This window comes from Lampetra planeri, chromosome 3 (assembly GCF_965212315.1).
Source record: "Lampetra planeri chromosome 3, kcLamPlan1.2.h2, whole genome shotgun sequence".
NCBI lineage: Eukaryota > Metazoa > Chordata > Hyperoartia > Petromyzontiformes > Petromyzontidae > Lampetra > Lampetra planeri.
Genome location: NC_136109.1, coordinates 619,240 through 632,252, shown reverse-complemented (window position 1 = coordinate 632,252; position 13,013 = coordinate 619,240). Strand labels below are relative to the sequence as shown.

At 54.0% G+C, this 13,013-nt stretch overlaps 1 pseudogene; it reads right to left on the bottom strand.

Annotated features, from left to right (window-relative positions):
- Window positions 1-4,512: 4,512 nt before the first annotated feature.
- LOC144717351 (histone H2B type 3-B-like) lies at window positions 4,513-4,973 on the bottom strand (annotated as a pseudogene).
- Between the last annotated feature and the right edge of the window lie 8,040 nt (window positions 4,974-13,013).

The following is a 13,013-nucleotide window of genomic DNA, read 5'->3' as shown; positions in this document are numbered from 1 at the left end:
CGGCCAAAGGGGTCAAATTCCGCTGGGGAGAGTTAGAACAGGCATCGTTCAATGCCTCCGAAAAGCACTGGTCGATGCTCCTACCCTGTCTTATCCAAATTTTACCACTCCGTTCATTCTGGATACAGACGCCAGCAACAGCGGAATTGGAGGGGTGCTGTCGCAAATTGTAAATGGAGTGGAGCGCGTCGTCGCCTATGGCAGCAGGGTGCTGTCACCCGCGGAGCAACGTTACTGCGTGACGCGCCGCGAATTGCTTGCTATCGTTTTTTTTTATAAAGCAGTACAGGCCATACGTGTATGGCAGGCATTTCACAGTACGCTCCGACCACGCGGCGCTACAATACGCCTTGCGAGTGGACCAACCATCTGGACAGCTCTCGCGTTGGCTCGAGATCCTCCAGGACTTTGCGTTCACTGTCATTTACCACAAGGGGATTCAACACAGGAACGCCGACGGGTTGTCGCGACTGCCGAACAATGGGCGCTGTGCTTGTTTTTTGGGTGCGGGGCATTGTAGGCAGCCTGACGGGGGTACCGCCCCCATCCCTTGCGGCCGCGGCCGGGGATGGGGTCGGGGACCACGGGCTCCCTCCACGCAAGTTCCGCAGGACACATTGCTGGGCCTCGGGTTGGACGACTGGGGACGTCTTCAGATGGAAGACATCTCCCTCCTCAAATTGAGATGCCGCGCTAGGGATGCCGAGGGTCACAGGGGGCAGGGGGGCCCCGTATCATATGTCATCCGGGAAGGCGTCCTCATGCGTTGGGATGGGGGGTCCCAATCCCACACATTGGTGGTGCCCACCTCCCTGCGGGGGCGACTTGTGTGGGAAACCCACAGTCGCCTCTTGCACTTGGGTGTTCAGAAAACACTAGCTAAAATCCAATTGGAATTTTTCTGGCCGGGCATGTCAAACGATGTGGCTGACCTTGTGCAAGGTTGCACAGAATGTGCACGGCGGAAACCTGCTGACCGACCAAGGGAAAAATTTCTCTTCCACCCCCACCCTGTTGCGGGATGTGTGCAACCTGCTAGGGACACACAACATTCGCACCTCGCCATATCACCCCCAGACTAACGGTATGGTCGAGCGATTACATAGGACACTTACCTCCATGCTAAGCCACCAGGTGTCTGAGTCACAGACTGATTGGGATCTCCACATACCTGGTGTCTTGGCCGCCTATAAAATGGCGCCCCATGCTGCCACGGGGTACTCGCCATTCTATCTAATGTATGGTAGGGAGGTTTGCCCCCCGATCGACGTACAATTGCACATTAAACAGCCCGCACCTAAGGCTAAGATTGCCGACCACATCCGTACTAATGTGCATCGTCTCGTGGATGCCCGGGAGGCTGCTCAAAATAACTCAGAAGCCCGTCAGCTTGCCAACGAGCAGTTGCGGAATCTCCGCACGTCCCGCCACGTTTGGGTAGAAGGGGACCGCGCCTGGCTCCACTGCCCGCAGGTACCATTGGCTACTTCCTCAAAACTGCTTAAGCCTTGGAGAGGCCCGGTTGTTATTATTCGCGTTCTCCGCCCGCAGTGTGTCAGGATCCAGCATGGCAAGCGACGTTGGTTCGTGCACCCGTCACGTCTAAAACCTTATATTCAACCCTACACACCTCCTTCACTTCTCCGGGGCCGAGAGCGCGACATGTCTGACGAGCCGCGCCGCGATGATGCTGCTTCTAACTCTCGGGCAGGTCCCGCTGTCCCGCCCTCAGGGGCCTTGGGAATGAAACCCGCCACGGCCGACCCAGCGGGAACAAGCTTGCCAGCGGGATCAGCGACCCAGGACACAAGCGCAACAGCGGGTCGTCGGTCCCCTCCCGCCTCCGTCGCGAATGATGGACCTGCCACTCGGACTCGCTCAAAACTCAAACGATTTTCATGACCCCCGCCCACGAACTCTCGTCCCAACGCGACGCCACTCACCTTGCCATCATGTATAGTGGGCGATTGGGGCGTGCGTTCATCCTGCATATATGTGTTTATACAGTGTTGTTCTGCATCGGTGACCACAGGAGGGGGAGAGGCGCTTTCTTCTCATTTTTTTTTCTTTCTTGATTTGTCACACACTCATTCTGATGGTTAACAAATAATTTATTGTACAATTGTATTTTTTTTTGACAGCCGGGTCGGCTGGAGGCTACGTAGAGGGGGGTAATGTAGTGACATAAGAAGGGAGGGGCTGCTGGGGGCTCTGGGTTCCCGGGCAGGTCCAGACGCTTAAGCCTCTAGGCGCCAGGCGTTGGGTTCCCAGGGGGTCCAGACGCTTAAGCCTCTGGACGCCAGGCGTTGGGTTCACAGGCGTTTAATCCTTTTGGCGCCGCCAACGGGGGGGGGGGGGGGGGAGGCTGTGTGTGCTCTGTGGCATGTCTGGTGGCGCACACGGCCCCACCCCTCGTTGGACTAGGCATAAAAAGGGGAGCTCCATAGATGATCGGGGCCAGTTGTAACTCAAGACCCAAGACCCACGACCAGCCATCTGAAGACCCTGGGATGTTGTGAGAGCGAGTGGTGGGACTCTGGAACTCCTGACTCTACGACTTTGTGAGGGCGAGTTCCAGAGCGTAGCCAGAGTAGAGTATCTAGGCTGTGTACCTAGGCTGTGTACCTAGGCTGTAACAGAGTATCAGGACTGTTGGAGTGTTGTGTTGTAATAAAGAAGTTACCTCTACAAGTGTCTCCGGAACCCGTTACACATGTGTAATGCGGGCGTAAGCAACCTTCCGGATGTGACGTCACGGGGAGGCGGAGCCAGGTGACGTGGGTGAAAAGGTTGGGGTCCTTAAGTGGGTAAACCGGAAGGAGAAGGCAGTCGGGGTGTGAATGGAAAAGAGTGGGGCCGCGCGGGCGAACGTGAGGAGGGGGCACCGTTGGCCAGCGGGAGCCAACCCCGGAGAATAGCAGGGAGCTAAAGGGTGGTGAGTGGCTGCAGAGAGTCGCAGGAGCAGGAAGGCTGTGTGTCGGAGGCAGCGGTGTGGCTGCAGAGAGTCGCAGGAGCGACGAAGAGAGAGAGAGAGACAGCACGAGGCTGTCAGCGCTGCAGAGTAAGCAAGAGGGAGAAGAGCAGCAGCGATTACAGCCAGGGGGGCTGAGAGTGAGTAACAGCAGCGGAGCTGCTGTGGGGGCTACAGGAGCGACAGAGGCCAACAGAGGGGCTGCTGGTGGAGAAGAGAGAGACATCGGAGTCAGCACTGTGGGGACTGAGCAAAGAGGAGACAGCCGTGTGGGTAATACAGTACGGACCAAATAAAGGACACTGAGCCAGAGATCGTGGTCAAGTCTTTTATTACACATGTAAGCAGTTCCGGCCGTATTTGTATGGCAGGAGATGTCGCGTACGCACTGACCATTATGCTCTGCAGTTCCTTCTTACATTCAAGGAGCCGCGGGGCCAGATGGCCCGGTGGTTGGCGCAGTTGCAGGAGTACAACCTGCAAATCGAGTATCGGGCTGGCCGGACGCATGCAAACGCGGACGCCTTGTCGAGGCGGCCCACGGTGTACGCCGAGACCAGGGCGGAGGAGGCCTGCCCGTGTTTCACAGGGGGACGCTGCCGGCAGGCAACGGACCCCCGAGGGGCCGCGGCCACTGACCCCCCCCCCCCCCAGCGAGCGCGGGACCCACGGCTCGGGACCCGGCGGATCACCCCGCCCCGATCGGACGGATCCAGGAGGACGTCGGCTGCGCCTTCCCGGGCCTGAACGACGAGCAGCTGAGACAGACCCAGCAGCGGGATCCCGATCTGGCGGCGGTGGAGGCGGCACTGCGGGAAGAAAAGAGCGCCCTACCAGGACCCTGGAGCGGTTTGGATGCCCGGTTGTGTGTGCAGAACGGGGTGGTACGGGAGTTAACCGAGGCCGGCCAGCCGGGGTGCATCTGTGTTCCTGCCCCGACCCCAGCTGCTACGACGTTTCGGTCACAACGTAAGCAGCCGTCGTGAGAATTATTTTTATATGTTTTATTTTTATTATTTTATTACTTCCCTTCTACGTGACTTTACCGAAAGAACCAAGAAGATAAACTGCACTTCATTGGAAACAGTAATACGTAAACATGTCGGAAAGAGGTGATCACAGGGATAGATATCTATTCTCTTGGCATTGAGATGAGGATCAATTATACTGCACGAGTCATCCATGCTAGGCGCTTACTTTTACATATATGTACACGTGCAAAATGTTAGTTCCTGCCCAAAAATACAACCACGAATTTAATATTGCATTGCAAGGTTTTGGCGCCAAATATCCAATGTAATATCTGAATGGGCTGCAGATCAAATCAATGGACAAACAAGTCCAAGAAATGCCTGCTGGTGAATGATGTGCCATGAATATTGTTATCGCTTTTATTCACGTGGAAACAGGTTAAAATGCGTTCGATCTCTCCATTTCACTCAATGAGCGAACAATGTCCCCGCGTGAACCGGGACTTTGTTGGAAGTTTCGTTTTGTACTCCTGCTAGGACTGGTAATAGCAGGTTCGGAGAGGTGGGTGGCTCTGAAAAGAGCCTTTGTAATTAATGGTGGAGTCGAGGCTTTATTTGGAGCTTGTGTACTTGGTGACGGCCTTGGTGCCCTCCGACACGGCGTGCTTGGCCAGCTCGCCGGGGAGCAGCAGTCGCACTGCGGTCTGGATCTCCCGAGAGGTGATGGTGGAGCGTTTGTTGTAGTGCGCCAGGCGGGACGCCTCGGAAGCGATGCGTTGACGAACGAGTTCATGATGCTCATTGCCTTGGACGAGATGCCGGTATCGGGGTGCACCTGCTTCATCACCTTGTAGATGTAAATGGCGTAGCTCTCCTTCCTGCGGTGGCGTCGCTTCTTGCCATCCTTGCACGTAGCCTTGGTCACAGCCTTCTTGGAGCCCTTCTTGGGAGCAGGAACCTTGGCCGGCCCAGCGCTCTTTGATGCGGGAGGATCGGGCATGTCGACGCGTCGTAGGCAGCTTCAGGTCAGGTCAGAACAGACGGGAAGCGAATGTGGATGTCGGTAGCGCGTTGAGTTCCTTTTATAGGAGGCGAGATGCAAATCAGAGGATCGTAGTGCGCGGCGCTGCTGAGTGGCTCTTTTAGTACCATCCCTCTCCATCAGCCTCCAATGAGAAACGCGGACGCGATGTTCACTTTAATATAGTTTTTACTGCAATAAGGACTTGTGAATATAACACAATGTAATGTCCAAACATGTATATTAGTGAATTGCAGCCATGGCCATTGCCTTTTTTTTTTTAAAAAGGATGACTAGAAAACCCAATACAGTATATTGTGTTTTGAGCGTGGGTTTTTTTGTTTCTTACGAGGGATTGTGTGGGGGCCGTTGGCCCCCGGGGTCTCTCCCGCCATCATCCCCTATTCCGTTTATGTTACCCCACCTCCCTAATACCCGCTAGGGTTTCGCCGGCCTTCGAACGCGACGCCCCTACCCATACGGCTTCACGCAGCGCTCCCACGCCGCAAGCATACGTGCGCACGGCATCATCAATCAAACGCCATACTCCCCCTCTTTACGCCGCTACGTACAGCGCTCGCACGCTGCGAGCGTGCGCCCGTCTACAGCCCTGTGCGGCACTCGCCTCCACGTCGAATAACCACGTTACCAATGCGCACCCGTATCCGACACGTAGCGAACGTACGCGCACTCACGCACACAGCTCCCCGCGGCACTCACTCACCACGGAGCACTCACGTTGTGATCGCGCACCTGTATCATACACGTAGTGAACACACGCGCACCCACCCGTGCAGCTCCGCGCCGCGCTCACTCACGTGGCGAACCACTGTGTACGCAGGACCACACACGTGCACACCTCTCCACGAGATCACACGAGGCCACGATTCGCTATTAATGATTTATTGTCCGCTACCTGGAACTAGGTGTTAAATCAGTGAGTCGACGAGGCTGGCCCACGCGGATACCTTTATGCCTATTCCCGATTTATCTGCTATGATTATAATTCACCTCCTTACTCACTGTTAGGTGCTCACGGCGGTCCGTTGATTCCCTGCTCGCAGCGTACCTCGGTGCGTCCCACGGACGTCCGGATCGCTGGGCTGGAGCTGCGTCTTGTCGCCTCGCGCTGGAGTGAGAGAGCCAGATTTCGCCTTTGCGCCCACTATTTATCCTCCCTACCTCAAAGGGATGCGGCTCTAAACAATGGGCTCGCGCCCCTCTGGCACGCGCACCGCGGTTCCGGGCGCCTGTGATATGCTAATCAGTGTGCGGCGTTGCGCGGCGTAAAATTCTAATTAATCCCTTTCCCTCCCTAACAATGGTGCCTTCGCGCTCAAGCGAAATTATCCCAACCATCCGTGACTATGCGCAAGAGCCCCTGCGGTCCCGCTACTCATGCTGTCCCGTCCCTCCCCTGCTTGCCCCGTCGACACGTGGGTGGTGTGTGTGGGGGATGCGCTTCAACCACGGTGGCCGAATGCTCCTCGTCGCGGCCATACCATCTTAAGGCAGATCGCAGCGCCGTGGTGCAATGTAGCGTCGGGGGGAGGCCGTCCAATTCCCTGATCGCCGGAAACCGTGAGAGTTAATCCCGATAAGGGTTTCTCGGATAAAAACCGGTCGATCAGGTGACCTTCCCTTCCATCTCTATGGGGGGGGGGGGGGGGGGAAATGCGTGCGGGTGTGTTCATGTGAGGTGAGGTGAGGGGGACGAGGGGTTGGCTCCGTCACTTGGTGGTGGCGAGGTCGGGGATGGGGCGCCTGCCGAACGGCTTCGTGGCGGCGGCATCACAATTGTTTCACAACTCGTCTAATACGGCTGTGGGTGGCGCTGGCCCCCGGGGTCCCTCCCGCCTGCATCCCCTATTCCGTTTACGTTACCCCACCTCCCTATTACCCGCTACGGTTTCGCCGGCATTCGAACGCGACGTCCCTACTGTTACAGCCTCGCGCCGCACTCCCACGCTGCGAGCATACGTGCGCACAGCATCATCAATCAAACGCCACACTCCCCCTCTTTACACCGCTACGTAAAGCTCTCGCACACTGCGAGCGTGTGCCCGTCTATAGCCCTGTGCGGCACTCGCCTCCACGTCGAATAACCACGTTACCAATGCGCATCCGTATCCGAAACGTAACGAACGTATGCGCACTCACGCACACAGCTCTCCGCTGCACTCACTCACCACTGAATACTCGCGTTATGATCGCGCACCTGTATCACACACGGATTGAACACACGCGACACCCACTCTCGCACCGCTCTGCGCAGCGCTCCCCCGAGGCGAGCCGCAGCACTACAGAACCACTGTGTACACACGCTCACCCACGCGCTCAGCTGCGCGCAGCGCTCACTCACGTGGCGAACCACCGTGTACACACGCGCACCCACACGCTCACACTGCTCGACAAGATCACGCGAGGCCACGCTTCGCTATTAATGATTTATTATCTGCTACCTGGTAATTGATGTTAAATCAGTTTTATTCGACGAGGCTGGCCTAATCTACCACCCCTGAATCTATTCTCTATTTATCGGCTGTGATCCTACTTTTACCTCCTTACTCCCCGTCAAGTGTCCACGGCGGTCCGCTGATCCTTGTGCTAACAGCGTACCTCGGTGCGTCGCACGGACGTCCGGGTCGCTGGCTGGAGCTGCTGCTGGTCCTCTGGCGCTGGAGTCAAGAGAGCCCGATTTCCCCTTTGCGCCCACTATTTATCCTCCCTACCTCAAAGGGATGTGGCTCTGAACAATGGGCTCGCGCCCCTCTGGCAGGCGCACCGCGGTTCCGGGCGCCTGTGATATGCTAATCAATGTGCGGCGTTGCGCGGCGTAAATTCTAATTAATCCCTTTCCCTCCCTAACAATGGTGCCTGCGCGCTCAAGCGTAATTATCCCAACCATCCGTGACTATGCGCAAGAGCCCCTGCGGTCCCGCTACTCATGCTGTCCTGTCCCTCCCCTGCTTGCCCCGTCGACACGTGGGTGGTGTGTGTGGGGGATGCACTTCAACCGCGGTGGCCGAATGCCCCTCGCCGCGGCCATACCATCTTAAGGCAGGTCGCAGCGCCGCGGTGCAACGTAGCGTCGGGGGAGGCCGTCCAATTCCCTGATCGCCGGAAACCGTGAGAGTTAATCCCGATAAGGGTTTCTCGGATAAAAACCGGTCGATCAGGTGACCTTCCCTTCCAGCTCTATGGGGGGGGGGGGGAAATGCGTGCGGGTGTGTTCATGTGAGGTGAGGTGAGGGGGACGAGGGGTTGGCTCCGTCGCTTGGTGGTGGCGAGGTCGGGGATGGGGCGCCTGCCGAACGGCTTCGTGGCGGCGGCATCACAATTGTTTCACAACTCGTCTAATACGGCTGTGGGGGCCGCTGGCCCCCGGGATCCCTCCCGCCTGCATCCCCTATTCCGTTTACGTTACCCCACCTCCCTATTACCTGCTACGGTTTCGCCGGCATTCGAATGCGACGCCCCTACTGTTACAGCCTCGCGCCGCGCTCCCACGCTGGAAGCATACGTGCGCACAGCATCATCAATCAAACGCCACACTCCCCCTCTTTACACCGCTACGTACAGCTCTCGCACACTGCGAGCGTGTGCCCGTCTATAGCCCTCTGCGGCACTCGCCTCCACGTCGAATAACCACGTTACCAATGCGCATCCGTATCCGAAACGTAACGAACGTATGCGCACTCACGCACACAGCTCTCCGCGGCACTCACTCACCACTGAATACTCGCGTTATGATCGCGCACCTGTATCACACACGGATTGAACACACGCGACACCCACTCTCGCACCGCTCTGCGCAGCGCTCCCCCGAGGCGAGCCGCAGCACTACAGAACCACTGTGTACACACGCTCACCCACGCGCTCAGCTCCGCGCAGCGCTCACTCACGTGGCGAACCACTGTGTACACACGCGCACCCACACGCTCACACTGCTCGACAAGATCACGCGAGGCCACGCTTCGCTATTAATGATTTATTATTTGCTACCTGGTAATTGATGTTAAATCAGTTTGAGTCGACGAGGCTGGCCTATTCTACCACCCCTGAATCTATTCTCTATTTATCGGCTATGATCCTACTTTTACCTCCTTACTCACCGTCAAGTGTCCACGGCGGTCCGCTGATCCTTGTGCTAACAGCGTACCTCGGTGCGTCGCATGGACGTCCGGGTTACTGGCTGGAGCTGCTGCTGGTCCTCTGGCGCTGGAGACAAGAGCCGATTTCTCGTTTGTGTCCCTTTTTATCCTCCCTACATCAAAGGGATGTGGCTCCGAGCGGGATGGTGGCCCACAGCTTTTCCTTAACAATGGGCTAGCGCCCTCTAGCACGCGCACCGCGGTTCCGGGCGCCTGTGATATGCTAATCAATGTGCGGCGTTGCGCAGCGCAAATTCCAATCAATCCCTTTCTCACGCAGGCCCCCATTAATGAAGTTCATGCGGCGGTGTCCATCACAAAGGCCCGTCGTGGGAATCTGTGCACGGCTCCCCGCGCGCCTCCCCTCTCCCGATCTATTCATACCTTCAGCTTAATCATTTACCCTCCCCAACAATTGTGCCTGCGCGCTCAAGCGCAACCATCCCAACCTTCCGTGACTATGCGCAAGAGCCCCTGCGGTCCTGCTACTCATGCTGTCCCGTCCTTCCCCTGCTTGCCTCGTCGACGCGTTGGGGGGGGGGGGGGTGTGTGTGGGGGATGCGTCTCAACCGAAGTGGCCGAATGCCCCTCGCCGCGGCCACACCATCCTAAGCCCGGTCGCAGCGCCGCGGTGCAACATAGCGTCGGGGGAGGCCATCCAATTCCCTGATCGCCGGAAACCGTGAGAGTTAATCCCGATAAGGGTTTCTTGGATAAAAACCGGTCGATCAGGTGTCCTCCCCTTCCAGCTCTATGGGGGGGGGGGGGGGGGAATGCGTGCGGGTGTGTTCATGTGAGGTGAGGTGAGGGGGACGTGGGGTCGGCTCCGTCGCTTGGTGGTGGCGAGGCCGCAGATGGGGCGCCTGCTGAACGGCTTCGTGGTGGCACATCACACGGCACACGGGCGTTTTATGAACGCAATTTGGAAAAATACAAGCGCTCGGTGGAGAAAAATAACTTCGCTGTTGTGCTGTACAGGTGGAGATTAGCATTCCGGCACGCTACGTCAATTAGGACGAGTGTGCTGTAAGATTGTGGCGCCATCTTCTTGGTTCTTTCGGTAAAGTCACGTAGAAGGGAAGTAATAAAATAATAAAAATAAAACATAATAAAACAATTCTCACGACGTTTCGGCCACAACGCAAGCAGCCATCCTCAGGCGAAGAATGAAACACCCCAAGCTTGGAGCGTATATTTAAGCTGGGTTAGAGGGGGGGGAGGTGGGAAGAAGAGCGCCTAAACAAAATAATTTGCATATCAAGAGGAATTCAGCATATGGAAAATGCGTAGGAGGTGGGCGGGGGGGGTTCCAAATCAATACTATGCCCGTGCATTATGCAGGATTAGCAGCATCAAAGGGGGGGGGGGAAGGGGGGGAGCATTAACAAAGGAAAGGAATGTTAATAGTATGTATCTGTAGTTACTAAACAACCACGTAAAAAACTACAGTATAAACTGCATGACAAACTAAAGTATAAACTACATAGCATCATCAGTAAACTTACTATACTCTACAATAAGCTGAGTTACTAACAGTAAGTAATACATGAAAAATTCTACGTTGTAAAAAATTATATAATATGCTTCCATCTAAACTTTATTCTCTTACATCACACGCGTCTATACCGTACTATATACTTCCATAGGCAAAACCAACATTAAATTACATACTGTATTGCTATAAACCACCCTATACCTTATACATTTTTAATATAACACTATGTATTATTCTACCCACCCTAATGTGTATCAAAATGGTTTATTACGTCCTTCCAGTGATTGCTAAGCCAGAATCCATCTTCTCGGTTAAAATTGTCTCTGTGTTTGTAAATGTGGATCGCCTCATGTACGAATCTCTCATGATAGCCAGATGGCTTGCAGAGAACCTCTGTCTTGGAGAAGTCAATGTCATGTGAGCCCACTGAGTTGTAACAGTGATCTGCCACGGCTGAGGTGTTTGTCCTACAGTGTTTCAGGTCAGCTTTATGTTCACGGATGCGGTCCGAGACATGTCGTTTGGTTTCCCCAATGTAACTGCTACCACAGAGGCAACTTAGTTTGTAGACACCAGGGTACTGTATGTCTGGAACCACATCTTTTACAGAAGGTACCAGATCACGGATTTTATGTACTGTGTTGAATCGGACCTGGATCTTGTGTTTAATCAGGATTTTGGAGATCTTTTTTGTGACCCCAGCAATGTAGGGTAAGGTGATGGTCTTGAAAGGCTCCTCAACAGGATCCTTCTTGGTGGTTGGAGTGATGGCTTTGCGGATTGTGTAGTCGGAGTAACCATTAGCCTTAAGAGCTTGGCGTACGTGTTTGAGTTCACTGGAAATGTGTTCATGGTCGGAGATGCATTGGGCTCTATGATATAGAGTCTTGATGAGGGAATTCTTCTGGGATGGATGGTGGTGGGAATCCGGTTTTAGATAAGCATCCGTGTGGGTGGCTTTCCTGTAGACAGAGTGGCTCATTGAACCATCAGGTCTCCTTTTGATTAGGACATCCAAAAAGGGTAGCTTGCCATCATTTTCGACTTCCATGGTGAATCTGATGGCTGGGTGTATGGAATTGATATGGTCGAGAAATTGGTCTAGAGCAGGCCGGCCATGTGGCCAGATGACAAAAGTGTCGTCTACGTACCTCTTCCATAAGGTCGGGCGTAGAGTGGCAGTCTGGATGGCGTCCGTCTCAAATTTCTCCATGAAGATGTTGGCTACAACCGGAGATAAGGGGGAGCCCATTGGGGTGCCCTCAATTTGCTTGTAGAAGGTTCCATTCCAGGTGAAGTATGTATTGGTTAAGCAGTGTCTCACCAGGGGGGGTACCCCAGCATTCAGTCCTTGATGAACCAAGTCTTCAATGATTGCGATGGTGTCAGGCACAGGCACCTTGAACACATTTCCAGTGAACTCAAACACGTACGCCAAGCTCTTAAGGCTAATGGTTACTCCGACTACACAATCCGCAAAGCCATCACTCCAACCACCAAGAAGGATCCTGTTGAGGAGCCTTTCAAGACCATCACCTTACCCTACATTGCTGGGGTCACAAAAAAGATCTCCAAAATCCTGATTAAACACAAGATCCAGGTCCGATTCAACACAGTACATAAAATCCGTGATCTGGTACCTTCTGTAAAAGATGTGGTTCCAGACATACAGTACCCTGGTGTCTACAAACTAAGTTGCCTCTGTGGTAGCAGTTACATTGGGGAAACCAAACGACATGTCTCGGACCGCATCCGTGAACATAAAGCTGACCTGAAACACTGTAGGACAAACACCTCAGCCGTGTCAGATCACTGTTACAACTCAGTGGGCTCACATGACATTGACTTCTCCAAGACAGAGGTTCTCTGCAAGCCATCTGGCTATCATGAGAGATTCGTACATGAGGCGATCCACATTTACAAACACAGAGACAATTTTAACCGAGAAGATGGATTCTGGCTTAGCAATCACTGGAAGGACGTAATAAACCATTTTGATACACATTAGGGTGGGTAGAATAATACATAGTGTTATATTAAAAATGTATAAGGTATAGGGTGGTTTATAGCAATACAGTATGTAATTTAATGTTGGTTTTGCCTATGGAAGTATATAGTACGGTATAGACGCGTGTGATGTAAGAGAATAAAGTTTAGATGGAAGCATATTATATAATTTTTTACAACGTAGAATTTTTCATGTATTACTTACTGTTAGTAACTCAGCTTATTGTAGAGTATAGTAAGTTTACTGATGATGCTATGTAGTTTATACTTTAGTTTGTCATGCAGTTTATACTGTAGTTTTTTACGTGGTTGTTTAGTAACTACAGATACATACTATTAACATTCCTTTCCTTTGTTAATGCTCCCCCCCCTTCCCCCCCCCCTTTGATGCTGC